Raw genomic sequence first — 7434 nt, 5'->3', positions numbered from 1 at the left:
TACAGCATGGTTTAAGAAACTGTTATGTTATCCAACTCTGTAAACTATTTTAACTGGAAAAAGGCTTTCCTGGCTAGTTTCTACCTTTTTCTTTATTCCAGGCAGGCGGAGTTACCGAATATTTGTTTCTTATTTATGAGTTAAATATTAAAATATAAATGAAATTGCTTTTTATAAGAAGGTTCAATTTGCAATAAAGAACTAGTTTGAAATTTGGCATGAGAAGGTCCCACTTGGTTGTAAGCCCCATGAAGGCAGGAATAATGTCTATTGCTAAATAAGTAGTGGAAAAAAGTCCCAAATCTTGCTATGTTGTATTTTTACTCTTTGAATCCTGTCACACAACTGTATTTGTGTATTCCATTAGAAAATATTTATTGAGAACTACTTTCTGCCAGGCATCCTTCTAGGCCCTGGAATATACTTAACAATCAAACTGAAATACTCTTTTCATAGACCTAGAAAATGATAGCTTAATCAAATAACCACATAAATACATGTAAAATTGCAGCTGTCATTGCATGTCACTAAAAGAGCTCTGAGCTGTTGTGAGAACATGAATGCATTCATTCATTCATTCAACAATTAATTCCTGAGTCCTTTTTTCAATCGCATCTTAAGGATGGAGGCACAATGATCTATGAAGAGGAAGTTACCTAAATTGGAACCCAGAATATCTAAACTAAGTGAGCAAAAGTCAGGGTGGAGAGGAAGAGTTGGGATTAAAAATAAATGTAAAATTGCAACTGTAATTGCCTGCTACTCAGAGGGCTCTGAGCCATCAGGGAAACACGAATGCATTCATTTAATTATTTTGGTTGATTCCTATGATGTACTGAGAACACTTTTAGGGATACAGCAGTGAGAAAATCAGGCAAAGCTTTCTGCCATCATGGAGATGACATTCCAAAGGAAAGAGATAAATAATAAACAAGATAATTAACTGGCAATTAATTAATTGGTAAGCAAGAAAAGGGACAAGAGTGTAAAGACCATGGTTTTGGATAATACACAACTTTTTTTTTTCCTCCAGAACAAAAATGGAAATAAAAGAGTTGAAAACTCTCCTTGGACTGATTTTTAAAAGGTTTTGCAGTGGAAATTCTTATGGGTACAGAAAGATCCTATCCCCTAGGCCTGGAAGAGAAGGAATGAGTGGGAAGGGGACTATTAAATAAGGACATAAAAGATAAGAGCTCTTCTGCCTCCTCTGTCTCAAAAATGAGCTGAATGTACAGAACCAGGTTTGGTGTGATGATGAAACGAGATCACCTAAGTGAAAGCTTCTAAACTCCTGCTGAGAGCTCCGGAAATGTTGGTTCCTGAGGGGCTAAGTCTAATTGTTCCTTGTGTTCAGATGAGGTCCTGATATCTCATTCACCTGTGTGTACATTTTTTCCTACATTACTCTACCTAACCTTTAAAATAAATGTCAATCTGTCCCACCCCCTCTGAAAGTGATAAGTAATATTTGCTTGCAACTAACATATTTGACACTTAAGCTTACTCCTTTTTGTTCACTTCTTAGCTCCATGGTCCTGAAGAAGCCAGGATGCAATAGAGTCTTGTTTTGTTTGTTCGAAGCGTAGCTTGAGAGGTGTAGAAAAGTAACACCAATGGCATTTGGTGGCAGTTCCAGGGAAGAAGGAAAAACACCCTGGACACATTTCCCTGTTGTGGGTTCCCGAGGTATCCTCAGCAGGGAGGAGCGGATTAGATAGCGTATTGCCTTCCTCAATGACCTTGGTAAAATGCATAACCTTCTTAGATCTCAGTTCTCTCATCTATAACACAAAGTGAGTGCTAACATTCTCTGACCCCTTGGAAGAATTAGGAGGGGGAAATAAGTTAATGTTTGGAAAGGCCTGGGTGACCCTGTGAGCCAAGACATTATCAAAGCACAAAGTAAATTACAGGCAGTGTTTGCGATCCCATTAGCAACTCAAACAGTGCAAGGGGCTCCTCCTGTCAGATCCTTGGAAGTCAAGCTTGTAATACACACTTGGTTGTGTGTGTGTGTTGGTTTTTTTTTTTTCAGAATAAAAATGGAAATGAAGGAGTTGAAAACTCCCTCTCCTTGGACTGATTTTAAAAGGTTTTGCAGTGGAAATTCTTATGCGTACAGAAAGGTCCCGTCTCCTAGGTTCATTCTGTCCCAGTCCTTTCATCAAGTCCGAGGAGCTAGGAAATAAGAAAAGATTTGGAGTTTGGACCCTGAATCCAAGGTTTCAAGACTTGTGATGCTTTAGCCAACTTGCTTAGCATCCTTGATACTGTTTCTGGACATGTTAAAAGAGAATCACCACCATCATCATCCCTTCTTGGTTATGATGTCTCTTCAATCAAATAGATATGGGTAAGTTAGCCTTCTACAGTCTCATTTATATAATATGAAGATTATAGATAGTAATAATCCATAGAGGTTTGGAGAAGATTTACAGAGATAGTATTAAGAGTGCTTAACATTGTAAAAGGTCTGTGGTCTATATATATATTAGCTATTTAATTATAGACTGTTACCTCTTACTATATTAAGCACTCACTGCTATCTCTGTAAATCCTATTCGAAACTCCATAAATTATTATTATCCCTAATCTTCACATTAAATGAATGAGGCTGTGGAAGGCTAACTTACCCATAGTTACAAAACCCAAAGGCAGGAAGGTTAGACTTTGCTGCAGATCTATATGGTTTCTGGCAGGAAAGCTGAACCTTAGTTTACTATGTTCTTTTCATCTCTTTATTCACTCAGCTAGGCACAGAATAGGTCAGAGCTCTTTAGTGCTAGGCACCTGAAAAGCAAAATTGCTTTGTTATTTTCAAAATATTATTCAAATGATGGTTTTTGGATCAACAGTCACATTTCCATAGACCAAATGCGCTCAGCCCCTTGTGCAAGATAGTTAACAGACATCTAACACCTCTGCCTATTTATCACTGGGAATTTATAATAATAAATCCTTTCTGTTGTTATTCAGTTGCCAAGTCATGTCTGATTCTTTGTGACCCCATGAATTGCCAGGGTCCTCTGTCTTTTACTATCTCCCAGAGTTTGCTCAAATTCGTATCTATTGAGTTGGTGACACTATCTAACCATCTTATCCTCTGCCACCCCCTTCTCCTTTTGCCTTCAGTCTTTCCCAGCATCAGAGCCTTTTCCAGTGAGTCAGTTCTTTGCATCAGGTGGCCAAAGTACTGGAGTTTCAGTTTCAGCATCAGTCCCTCCAAAGAATATTGATCTCTTTTAGGGTTGACTGGTTTTATCTCTCAGAAGCCCAAGGGACTCTTAAGAATCTTCTCCAACACCACAAAAGAGTGAGGGTTAGTGTGTGGCTGTTTGGAGCCAATACTTGGATATTCCAAAGGTTTATTCAGGCTCTGTTTAACTTTTAGCCTAAGATGTTAAACCAAATTACAACTACCATAATCTTCAATTTATCCCCCAGTATAATTTCACACTAATAAAGGACAGAGGTTTGGAGGTTGTAAGATGAGAAAGGAAGTGCAGTAAAAGCCAGTGGAAGTATAAAACATTTAGGCCCTAGAGGCCACTTTTGGCAGTTTCTTCTAGATACAAACCCTCATGTAGCATAGAAGTGTATCTCATACCCTGGGCTATACAACAATGTTTGGAAAATTATTTGGAATGGAGATCTAGAATGCACCCTTTCCCAGTTTCTTCAAAGGAAATACCAAAGTTGACTTTGTGTTTATGAGAGCTATTGAGACCAGTATTTGCAACCAGTATTTCAAAGTATTGATTAATTAACTTTTTCTAAACTTTAATAGGACAAATTGTTGAATCCTCACTAACCCTTATTAATATTGCCTCTAAAAATTATTATTTTTATTGTGATGGAAAGGGACAAGACAAGAAGAGTTAAGAAGTGAAAGATCTAAACACCCTGGTCATTAGAACTAGTACCTCCACTGGAAATGATGTTGGTCTTGCAATTTCAAGGCGTCTTCTATGATGTGCCTGGGATAAAGCTGTGCCTTTAAGCTGTGCCTGGGATAAAGAAAGTAGATTCAAACCCATTGAAAATGTTACAGTTTGCTGCAGAAACATCTCAAGTGCATGAAGTTGGTTATCACAGGATTGAAAGACAAACAGAAAAGTTCTTTTTTTTTTCATTTTAAGGGGGAACAAAATGCCATTTTAAAATTGGCTCTCAGTCTCCAAACTTAGATCTTTCATGTCCAACTTCCATAAAGTGGTGTTTTTTTGAGCAGTAAGCTCATATAAATTCAGCAATATTCATTCTCTACAAGAGAGAAAATAAAGAGTTCAGGTTATTTCTCCTACCACTCCACTAAATGTAGCAGTGTACTAGAATAATCCTCTAGATTGCTGTATACTATGCAAAGTACAGAAAGAAGGACATGTCCTTTGCTGGGAAAAAAAAAAAAAAAAGAACTACTGATACTGTGTCTGTTGTCCTTGAGTGAAAAATATTAATCTTCAAAATGGCCTTTAGCCTTTCTAATCTATTTTCATGGTAATTTTGATTGTACATTAAAGAAAAAAAAAATCTCACATACTCACATTAGAACTTCTTCAGAAAGATGTATTCTGACCCTACAAAATTATATTCTAAAGGTCAAGTTGGACCATAACTCTCCATAGTCAATGATTCTGTATTTGTTCATTTCACAAATATTTAATAGGCACCTACCACTCTGGTACAGGTGCTAGAAAAAAAAGCAGTAAATAAAGGAAGAGAAACCTGTCTCTTGTTGAATTTTTATCTCAGTTGAGGAAGGCAGAAGATAAACATGTACTTAACCAAGGTGAGTCCACGTAGTAGGAAGCACTAAGGAGAAAATAAAACAGTGGTAAGAGTACAGGTGAATTGATTTCAGATCGAACTGGGAGAGGTGTTGGTTCTGAGAAGGTGATATCTGAACAGAGATTTAATTGATAGTTTGTGGGAAGGAGTCAGCTATATGAATGCCAGGGAAGGGGGGACTAGAGCTATGAATTCTTGTAAAGGCTCTGAGGCAGGAAGAAGCTTGGCATGCTTGAAGAACAGACGGAAGATCAGCAGCATTGGAGAAGCAGAAGCATTAGCTATTGGTAAACGCTTTTTCTGCATACAAAACATTACTTGATCTGATACTACCTGATTTTCCAACCTCATCTCTCAACATTGCTTTACTCAGTTCTCTAGTTTTACTGGGCTGCTTGGAGAGTTTGGTGTGCACATACTGGGCTGTTCACATCTCCCTTTATTAGTACATGTTGTTCTCCCTGCCTTAAAGTGCTTCTCAACTTTGTCATTTGGTAAACCTTACTCATCTTTCAAGATCAATCTTCCATCCCATCCCTGTGGAGTCACAGAGAAGGAATGATTAACTAACTGCCTGGATTATACAGGCCTCTATAGATATCAAAGTATTCTGTGACTTCTTTTAGAGCCTGTATTCTAATGCAGTACCTATCTCTTCTGCTCGACTTTGACCTGTCATCAAATTCAGTATAACATTTTAGACTGCAGACTCCAGAAAAATATGCACCTTCCCTGTGTCTAGTGCAGAATTAAAGCATCTGTGCTCAATCACTAAGTCATGTCTAATTCTTTGCTACCCCGTGGACTGTAGCCTACTAGGTTTCTCTGTCCATGGGATTCTCCAGGTAAGAATATTGGAGTGGGTTGCCATTTCCTCCTCCAGGGAATCTTTCTGACCCAGGGATCAAGCCCACGTCTCCTGCATTGGCAGGCAGATTCTTTACCCAATGAGCCACCTGGGAAGCTGCAGAAATAGAGATTAGCACTCAAATGAATCAATCATTTCTCCTTCCTTCTTTCCTTTCAATTCATTTTAACTAGTGTGTTTTAACTAATTTTTACTAATTCATTCATTTGATACCTCCTTTTCCCATTTCCCTTGCAGCCATGTTATTAGAAAATCACATTGAATCTACCTGACAACACACGCATCATCTATCCACCTCTACAAACCCTCATTGTACATCCTCCTCCTTCAAGAGAGATGACCCTGGCAGTCTGGTCTCCTCACTCCTTCTTGCGCATCAAGAAATTTCTCACCAGGCCTTAACCTTGTTCCCTCTTCAGGTCTCACACGGAAACTGTCCTAGACCACCCTGTCACGTGCAACATACTTTCCCATACTCTTTATTACATTACCATTTACCATACGTCACCAAGATGTATCAAAATACTTGATTATCTGTCTATGTATTAGTTTATCATCCACCCCCCCTCATCTTGCTATAAGGTCGCTGACCTTGTATATTTTACTCACAACTGTGTCCTGGGACCCAGCATATATGGCACATGTACAGCTTTAACAAGTGAGTGAATGAATGAACCTATACACGAGCAGCTGTAATGTGCCAGGCTCTGCATTAGATAATGGAATACAAAGAAGTTAATTCATTGGCTTTGGCATAGATGCCCTCTTTCCTTCTTTGTAAGTCCAGTTTTTCTTTCTTCTGTTCTCACACATTTTTGAAGAGAATATTTGTTTAGTGCATGAGTTGGAACCTTGCAATAAAGTCCCAGAGCAGAGGTCATGGCTCTCATCTGGAGGAGAACCAGTTATCTGTGCCCTTAAAGGGGTCCCTGACCTTGAGAACTTACTTTTCAGTCATTTGAGCTTGATAATTAGGTGATGTGAGTGGGTTAGGGGCTTCCCAGGTGTCGCTAGTGGTAAATAACCTGCCTGCCAATGCAGGAGATGTAAGAGACGCAGGTTTGATCCCTGGGTTGGGAAGACCCCCTAGAGGAGGAAATGGCAACCCACTCCAGTATTCTTGCCTGGAGAATCCCATGGACAGAGGAGCCTGGTGGGCTACAGTCCAGAGGGTCTCAAAGAGTGAGACACAATTGGAGCAACTTAGAACAGCAGAGCTCTATGCGTTAGATCAAATATATTCCTCTATTAGCACTCATCACAAATACTGTGGTTAATAGTTTAAATATCTACCTTTCTTACCAGATTCTGAGATACTCAGTAGCAAGCAGTGCATCTTACTTATTTTTTCATTCTCTTCGTCTAGTACCACCATAGAAGTGCTCATTTTCCCCTAAAACAGCTATCACAATAATTAAGGCACCTATTTAATCATTTTTCACAGCATATAGGAAGCTTTAGAGATTGTGTTGCCTACCTTCTAATATTTCAGATGAGAAAATGACGGGAAAGATTATTTTCAAATTAAATGGCACATACAAAAATGTGATTTGTGTCCATGACTCCAAGGCTTAACTGCTTCTTTGTTCCAAAGTCACGTATTTATCAGAGAGAAAAAGCAGCATTCTTAGGAATCATGCTGGGCTGATGAAACCTCTACTTTGATATGGCAAGGCAGCAAACAAGTGATTTAGGAATGAGTGCTGAGTTGGCATAGAGAGCTGATATTTCATCTACAGAAGACTCAAGGCATATGCCACTTTGACAGCAAGGAA

The sequence above is a fragment of the Cervus elaphus genome, chromosome 21, assembly GCF_910594005.1.
Source record: "Cervus elaphus chromosome 21, mCerEla1.1, whole genome shotgun sequence".
In the NCBI taxonomy this organism is placed as follows: Eukaryota; Metazoa; Chordata; class Mammalia; order Artiodactyla; family Cervidae; genus Cervus; species Cervus elaphus.
This window is presented reverse-complemented; position numbering follows the sequence as displayed.